The 9,214-nt window shown below is 37.1% G+C and overlaps 1 long non-coding RNA gene across 1 annotated transcript; it reads right to left on the reverse strand.

Annotated features, from left to right (window-relative positions):
* Positions 1 to 1,644: 1,644 nt before the first annotated feature.
* Positions 1,645 to 4,846, reverse strand: LOC119425836. The gene is made up of 3 exons (XR_005187585.1): positions 4,806 to 4,846; positions 4,122 to 4,189; positions 1,645 to 1,702 (listed from the first exon to the last, which is right to left on the reverse strand). It is a non-coding gene; the product is annotated as an uncharacterized LOC119425836 (long non-coding RNA).
* Between the last annotated feature and the right edge of the window lie 4,368 nt (positions 4,847 to 9,214).

A 9,214-nucleotide genomic window follows, 5' to 3' on the forward strand; every position in this document is an offset into this window, starting at 1 on the left:
CGTCTCACCCTAAACTTTACTTTTAGTTTAGGACAAGTGTCATGTGTGTTTTTTTTAGCCAAGTGTGTGAGGGTGAACCAAAAGCAAAAGTTTTCCGGTGTCTCTATCAGATGCCCTTAAACTTATTTAGGGTTACGTTTCATGTCACTTGATTGTTTAAGTTTAAAAATAAGTTGATTTAAGCCAATGTCACAAAACAAGACAGACTGGTGGACGGTTTGGTATTCAGACCTGAACACACAGAAAAACAAAACTGACAAAGAAACGTCAGTTCATTGAAACTTGTTGAGTAGTAAAACGATTTTACATGAAACTGGAGGCGTAAAGTAAGTGAACATTTGTGGGTTAAAACTGCAGTCAACCACAAATGACGAACAAAAGCCTACAGAGGAGGAAGTGTTTTGTTGAGATGGGCATAAAAATGAAATCACGTCTATCTTTCCACCAAGACCAACTGCATGGAACTTAAATTTATCACAATGTTAAGTCTTTTCAGTTAAGAATACGTAATTTTTTCTGCAAAACGTCCGCTCCTAACCTACTGTTTCTTATTTTACACCTGCTTAGCTGAGTTTTGATAAGGGCAGGATTCAAAAGCAAAAAATGTTTTGTGGTACTAGTTTCAATTTGGACATAGTGAGTATTAAGGAAAAAACTCTTTAATTGACTTTAAGAAATGTGGAATTACAAAATCAAAGTTGACTTAAATAAACTAACATTACCAATTAAAAATAGCATAATTTATTAGCAGTGCACATATGAAGTTAGTTTATTGAAGGTAATTTTTTTAGCTGCTTATTTTTATTTTACTGATGTATTTATTGAACTTACAGAAACAGTAATCCACCTGAGACAATAAAAGATGCCAATGTTCATTTTAGTCATTTGATCACTCAGTCACCCTGTGTTCACTGAACCATCATTTGGGATGGACTTCTTATGGTTTTTTGTTTTTTTTGGAAAATTACTTAAATCCGTTCATCGGTTTCTGGTAGATATTAGGTCATGTTCAGGTCAAGTGGCTATCTGAGCAATCTATAGGTTGTCAGATAGGACTGACACAGAGACACAAGACATGAACACAATGACTCATATTACATCATGTTAGACCTATCATCGAAGTGTCAGAACATTTGGTGGTGGGGGATTTGTAGTTGTGGTTTGCATTTGTGTTACATGCACAAGGAGAACATGATCACGTTGCACGAAAAGAAAATGTAGTAACTGGCTGTTGAACAAATTTAAAGTCCTGGGCCTTGATGTGAACAAATGTGCTAAAATAAATAAAAAAGACATTTCATATATATATATATATATATATATATATTTTTTTTTTTTTACAAGTTGATTTTGATTTTATTATTTAAATCTGCTTTGTTTCACTTCCTGAGCTTTCAAGAACATGCAAAGTTAAAATCCACGAGAAAAGTTGTCATCATTCAAAGTTTCACGCTCCTATTTCAAAGAAAGAACCATGTTGTTTAAAAATGTTTTTAAACTTTATTACATTGACAGAACAATTACACAGACTATTTGATTGAATGCATTTTATTCCATAACATACATTTTTAGAAAAATGTACAAATACAGATTTTTTTTTTTTTTTTTTACAGTAACTGCAGATAAATGGTCGTGCTAAATTTTCTGGTGCTTTGGATTTTTTCCAACAAGAAGTATGTGTTGTCATTCAGCTGCGATGAATCTGTGGATCAAGAAAAAATGCACGTAACAAGGGCTGTGCGATCTGCTCTGAATTATATTTATTGTCGACATGTTTAAAGTATCATCTGCTTTTTCAAAATGATGATTCATAGCATCATAGAAATGTCAATTGTGATGTGAATACAGTAATACCAATACTATTTGTTCAATCGAGCATGCCAAAACTGCATATACTTGAATTTATGATAACCGGTTTCCTGTTTCTGGAATTGTCTGGTTCCTGGTTTATCAACACAAAGAAGATGGCCGCAGTTAATCTGGCCTGATCAGGCTGCCGCCTATGTGAAAGTTTGCTCCGTGTCTCGTGCGCCCAGACTCTATTGCTTAGCGGACTGGATCGCAAATTGGATGTGATTTTTGAGAATCGCAGGCCATATGCGGCACCTAGGACTCGCTGGCAGGATGGATCAAACCTCGGGGAATATTCTCAGGCACGGATCAGTGGTGTGTCTACTTAATTTGGACCTTTCGGAATCTACGCAAGACCAGCAACGACTCAAGGCAGATAAAAATTAAAGTTCTGCCTGACTTCAAAAACAAACGCTGTTTATCTGAATTTGGCTCCCTTGGCTGGCCTTGCAGGCCACCTTATCTCAATTTGCCTGGAGGACATGTAATATAATGCTCTGCTCCTCTCTCTCCCATTGATAAAGTCAATTGATCAACTTGAGGAAACCAGCTGAATAAACATTCTATCATCATTTCAGGACTCTTGGATTCTTTCTGGCGTTGTCCTTGGCCATTCCCTGACATCCCTCGACAATGTTTACGGATCTCACAGAAGAGAAGTGGCTGGTTAATCCATCCTTATCAGAACTCCTACAGTGCCCCCGAGAGCATCCTTAGACATCCCCCCCCCCCCGGAATATCTATGTCACCATGTGCTTGTATGTGCGAGGTGTTTTTCATTATCGGGGTATTTCTTCTCAGCCAAGAGAAAGAGTTTGATAGGATTTTTTTTGCCTCCAATTCCTACGTGTCCAGTTTCACTATTTTTTTTTTAATCTGTCTAAACAGATCTCACTTGTAAATGAGTCTTCGAGGCTCAATGTGACTTATATGTCTAAATAAAGGTTGAATTGAATTGGATTATGTCATATATGTTTTTACTGATAAACACTGGAGTTCATTTAAGACACTTTCAAACTAAACAAAAGGTTAAAAATTAAATCTAGTTTAGTTATTTCCAGGACAGGTCCTGTCAACAGCTAAGGGGTTCTCTGTCAGGGGGGGAAAGAACAAACAGGAGTCTGCTCACACAGACTCATGTTCGTGCTGCTGTTGTTCAACCTATTGTTGTTGTACTATTAGTGTTTAGCGTATTCTTAGTTTAGCGTATTGTTTAGTTCATATCTTAGAGCTTATTAGTGTTTTTCTTTACAATTTATACTTATGTTGGATGTAACTGGGACACTGTGTACACAATTTTGTTCTACCACATGTACCACATATGATGTGAATGACAATAAAGAAACCTTGACCTTGACAAAAGCTGAATAAATGCTGGTATTTATTAGCTGGTGTGAGCTTAAATATTAATTAATACCCAGGAGTTTTAGGTTTTATCTCTGTTTCATGGCAGGTTAATTATGGTGAAAGACATTGAACCAAACCTGGTTGATCCACTTTTTTTTTTTTTTTACCTGCACCAATTATTCTTAAGCAGATTACATTTTCTCACAGTTGTGGGTTGTTTGTAATTCTTATCTGACCAAAAACAATTATTGATTTGTTTCATTTGTAATGAGCTTAGTCCAGATTTAACAATTCAAAGCAAAACAAGAATATAATAGTGATTTTACAATTTTAGTTTTTGTTTAGTGTTTTTAACCAATTATAATTGAAATATGTTATTCTGTGTCATAAATTGTTGGTATAGTAGGCTAAAACTGCAGCAATTTGAATTTCAAACTTCGAATATATGGTAAATTGTTGTATAGAAGATAACTTATAAAATATGGTGACAATAATGACTGCAGTTAGGTCTATGAGACATTTTACTTGACCTTTTATTTAATCAGGCAAATAATGTTTTCAATGTCTTTTGTGAGGGTGGTATGTGCCTGAAGGTATGCATGTTTTTTTTTACTGTGGGAGAAAACCAGCGTACCCAGAGAAAACATGCAAATGAGAGGAGAACGTGTAAACGCCACACAGAAAGAACAAGTTCCAAACCAGGGATCGAACCCAGGACCTTTTTGCTGTGAGGCAACAGTGCTAACCACTGATCCGCCGTATTGCCATAGCATATAAACCAAAATAAGTAACTAATATCTACAGGTAACAGAATATTTGACACAAATGTTTCAACAATAAATAATTTAAACATTAAAACAAACCATTTATATTGGTGGGTAATGTGCAAATGCAATGAACAACCATAAAAAGTGAAGAGTTACCAGTTCGTTTTTACTCTGTGGTAAATCAGGTATGATCGAGTAGACGGGGTCATCCAGGTTTGTGCCATCTAACAAAACATCACAAGTTAATTTTCATTCCATTGATGTTATTTGTTTTTATTAATTTGGATTTAATATCCATTCAAGTTTTGAAACTCGTTTTGAAGAGTGTCAGATTTACTGAGTTTAAATAAATAGGAAAGACAAAGAGTTATTTCTGAGAAAGACCTTATTATAATCAATGGATTAGAGTTGACAGCAAAATTTTAAGTCAAAGTACCAACAATCTGGACAAAACCTTAAAGAAAAATACTTAAATTTGGAAATCCTTACTAAACTGACTAAATCATAAGGATCTCTGTGAACTTTTCATCATTGGTTTGGCCTTGCATCGGACTCTGTCACACTTCTGAGAGTTTTACTCTTAAAACAAAAAAAATAAATAAATAAATAATCTCATTATCAACTAGTTTAAAAACTTTAACATAAAATTATGCAGCATGATCCTGTAACCATGCAATGGCCAACAAAAACATGAAGTTAATTTAAAGTGTACAGGGATAAAAAATGTAAATGAATAATACACATAATAATTAAAAGCACCGAGTTATTTTTGGCAAACGCTGATTAAAGTCAGATTGTTCGATCGGTCTAGTTCTCCAACATGAAGCAACGACTGCTTACCTGGAATAGTGACCAGAGCGTAAAGTTCTGTTAATCCTGTAGAATATTGTACACCTGCCAAAATAAAAGTCAGAAAAATGTATTAAAACTATTACAAAGAAAATATCTCAATAAAAATGACTACTTTCACATGTATCAGAAGCAGATGATCAGATTTATTAGCAACTGTGGATGAAATGGGTTTTATGAGCGCTTGCAAAAAAGAACATTTAAAATGAACTACTGAATTGTACGTTCTCTCACGTGTTTTGTAATTTGCAGTGGTTGAACGTTTGAGTTACCACTTCCTGTGGAGAAGCTGCTGGAGTTGTCCTGACATCACTGGACAGATCACGGGTGTACCATGTGTTGTCGTGAGTTTTATGTCTTTGAAAGGTACGTTTTGATTTCATGGACATTTTTCTTTCATAGCGTTTAGCTTTTTAGCACAACTTTAAACAGTTTTGTTTAGTTGCAAACTTTTTTTTGTAATTCAGTCTATTTCATATTTTTTTTCTCACTCATCTTCCTCCTGTTTTGTTTTTGTTATGGATCTGGTCAGGTGAACTTTCAACGAAATTGATACTTTTTTCCCAAGCAAGTGACAGGGCCCTGGAGAACCCTCATGCCCCGCTGAGACACATGCAGCAGGATACATCATGGATAAGTTGATGCACCTTTCTGTATTGTCTCAGGAGGATGCCGAAGATTTATGTCATTGGATTTATGATGGCAGGGTTTCTGCTTTTTGGCACCATCTGATACCTGTTATCAGCTACTAAAGAAGATAGTGGCAGCAGTTCTGGCCGTAGCAAGCTGACAACCTATCTGAAGGTTTGGTTAGTGCTTCGAGCACTCAAACTCAGCTCATTTAAGAGCTCAACTGTAAGATGGAAGCGATTTATGAGAACTATAGGCCACTTGCGGCTTCTGGGACTCGCCAGCATGTTGGGGATGACCTTGGAGGGAGCTAAGAAGAACAGACCAGTGGAATGTCCACCAATCTGACCATTTTGGATCATCAAGAGTACCAGCAGAACTAAAGGCTGACGACAAAAAACAGCCTGACTGGAAAAATTAACAATTGTGGCTTATCTGAATCCGACTCCCCCGTTTGACCTCGAAACACGCCAACTTATCAAATTTCTCCTGGGATGTGTGTAAACTAAGAAAGCTCTGCCTATCGCTCATGCAACCCCTCCCCAACCCAAGAACTTCTGTGAAGCTGCTTATCAGAGCTGTACTGGCTGACACCAACATCTTAACAGGACTATGGTGCTATCTGGAAGAGATCATGGACAAATCTCACCATCTTGTTGTCAAATGCATATGTGATATGTTTATAAATGTGCCTGCTAGAGTTTTTGATGTCGTAAATCTTGTCGCGAAGAGATATTTTTTTGTAAAACCACTATCCTTTCCTCATGGTGTTTCCCCTTTTTCCAACAAAAGAATAAGGGGCTGCGCTCTTAGGAGCAGCAGCAACGTGCACTCCATCTTTCGGACGACTGTATGAACATAATCTCACTGTACTTTGGTGCAATGATAATAAAGCTTATTCTGGTTCTTATTCTGATTCTGATTTGTTCCTCCCCAAAATTGAATCCTAAAGGTCTGATCAGTCACTGTATAAGCTTCCCTACTGCCAGTTGCTGCTTGAGTTTCTTATGTTGGTTTATGATTTTAAAGTTTGCTGAAATCATTTATGTGCTTCAAAACTACAATATTTGATTTTTATGAAAAAAATTGAACTTTTTTTTTTGCACGAGTGAAAAAAGCCTTTGTAGCCCAGTTGAGAATACATATATAAAAAATAAAGTAATTCCTTATGATTCTTTTCTCACCCTTTGTAGGCTGAAGTTCTTTATTATCCTGTATCTCATCGTAGACATGGCACTGACCTTTCCCACCTACAAAAACAACAGTAACTGTCACAAAAAAACCTCTTTTCTGTTTCAAGATCTGAGACAAAACTGCATAGCTACTGTTCTGTTACTTGTTTAAAATTAAACTTTGATTAACTTGTATAAAACAAAAACACAACACAAATTAGTCATCAAGATTTCTGTTTGAAACAAAAAAAAAAAGGAGAGATGTTATCATATTTACTGTAATTTACAGAACTTTAATGTTTGATTTTAATTACCTTGTTTTCTTAATCTGTATCTCCAGATGAAGAAAATACTGGTCATGAGGATTAAGACACCAATCCCTGCTGCCAGACCAATGTACCAAAGCTTTGCTAGAAGAAACAACATTAACACAAAGGGCTCTTATTAACACACGAAACAAACATTGCTCTCTAAACATCCATCCATCCATTATCTTTACCCGCTTATTCCATTTTGGGTCACGGGGGTTGCTGGTGCCCATGTCCAGCAATCACTGTGCGAGGGGCGGGGTACACCCTGGACGGGTCTCCAGTCCATCACAGGGACACATAGAGACAAACGAGACAAACAACCATTCACTCTCTCACTCACACCTAGGGACAATTTAGAGTTACCAATCAGCCTAACATGCATGTTTTTGGTCTGTGGGAGGAAACCGGAGCACCCGGAGAAAACCCACGCATGCACGAAGAGAACATGCAAACTCCACCCAGAAAGGCCCCTGGACCGGGGTTTGAACCTGGGACCTGCTCACTGAGAGGCAGCAGCTCTACCAGTTGTGCCACCGTGCTGCCCGCTCTCTAAACTTCACTGACTTTAACATTTAGAGTATAAAACCCGCTGGGTTGGTTAGTTGCCATTCACATATAATTTCCACATATTTTATTGTTGACATCAATATATTTGTTACCAATTCCAGGAGGCGTTCCAGATGTTTTTGTCGTTGTTGATGTTGAAATTATTATCTTGGCTGTGGTTATCTTTGCTGGTGCTGTACTTTGTGTTTCTGTATATAAAGGAAAAGCCTTATTAAATTACAAATATCAGCTTTAAGACTTGTTTGATTTACAGGTATTACTGATATATTCTCGGATAGATATTATATATTCTATGGTGAGCATGCAAAGATAAAATGTTACACTATTCTTAGTGTCTATCCTTAGAGTTGATAGTAGACGTGATGAAGGAGAGGAGACCTCATCAACCTTTGTTTATCCGAGAGCTTGAGGTAGAGAGGGTGAGAAGCTTTAAATGTTTGGGCGTCCACCTCAGTGACCGGTTAAGAAGCCTCAACAGCAGATTTACTTGGATGGAGGCTGAGGAAGTTTGGCATGCCACCTAAGATCCTCAGCAACTTTTACAGCTGTGTGGTTGTCTTAACCATGATTAGGGCCTGTTTTGCTGCATCTGGACCAGGACGACTTGCCGTCATTGATGGAACAACGAATTCTGCATTATATCAGATAATTCTAAAGGAAAATGTCAGGCCATCTGTCCATGAACTGCTTCTCAAGAGAAGGTGGGTCATGCAGCAAGACAATGACCTTAAGCACACAAGTGGTTCTACTAGAGAATGTTCAAGAAGAATGAAGTTCATGTTTTGGAATGGCCAAGTCAAAGTCCTGACCTTAATCCAATCCAGATGTTGTGGAAGGACCTGAAGCAGCAGTTAGTGTGAGGAAACCACCAACATCCAGAGGTGAAGCTGTTCTGTACAGAGGAATGGGCTAAAATTCCTCCAAGGTGTGCAAGTAAGATCGACAGTTGTGTGTTTAGTTGCATTGCACAGGGGTGGGGTCACACCAGGCACTGAAAGCAAAGGTTCACATACTTTTGCCACTCACTATTACAGTATCTAATATTGGATCATTTCCCTCAATAAATAAATGACCAAGCTAATATGTTTGTCTCATTTGTCTAACTGGGTTCTCTTTATCTACTTTTAGGACTTGTGTGAAAATCTGATGAGGTTTTAGGTCATATTTCTGCAGAAATATAAACAATTCCAAAGGCTTCACAATCTTTCAAGCACCACTGTAACAATCATTAGTTTCAAGGCTTCTAAATTCATTGAGCCTAATATTCGAACTGCATAACAAGCTTACAATTTTCCATTTGAATATAGAAAATTTCACATGATTTTCAGTTTTCTTTGTTATTGTACTTATAGTAGTAGATGTCTGTGTCGTCACTGATGCTGTCGATGTTGTTTTTGTTTTCGCTGTTATTGTTGTCCCATTTCCTACATGGGAAAGAGAAAATAAAGTAAATGTTAGCTGATCTCTACAACTTTAAGTTTAGGGTAAACTTTGTTTATGATCAGTTGCAACTCCACAAACAATGGGACATATTTACATTTGAATATGGTTTGGTTAAACAAATTTTAACAAAAAAAATTCCGAGTTTTCAAATCTGTGTGCATGCAATTTTTGATATGCTGGAGCAGTGGCGTGCACATGAACTTGGCACGAACTCGTGCACGCCACTGCTCCAGCTCAAAATACGCCGTAAAAGAAGTTAATTTTCTTCTTTGGTGTT

This window comes from Nematolebias whitei, chromosome 19 (genome assembly GCF_014905685.2).
Source record: "Nematolebias whitei isolate Nwh7 chromosome 19, NemWhi1, whole genome shotgun sequence".
Classification (NCBI taxonomy): Eukaryota; Metazoa; Chordata; class Actinopteri; order Cyprinodontiformes; family Rivulidae; genus Nematolebias; species Nematolebias whitei.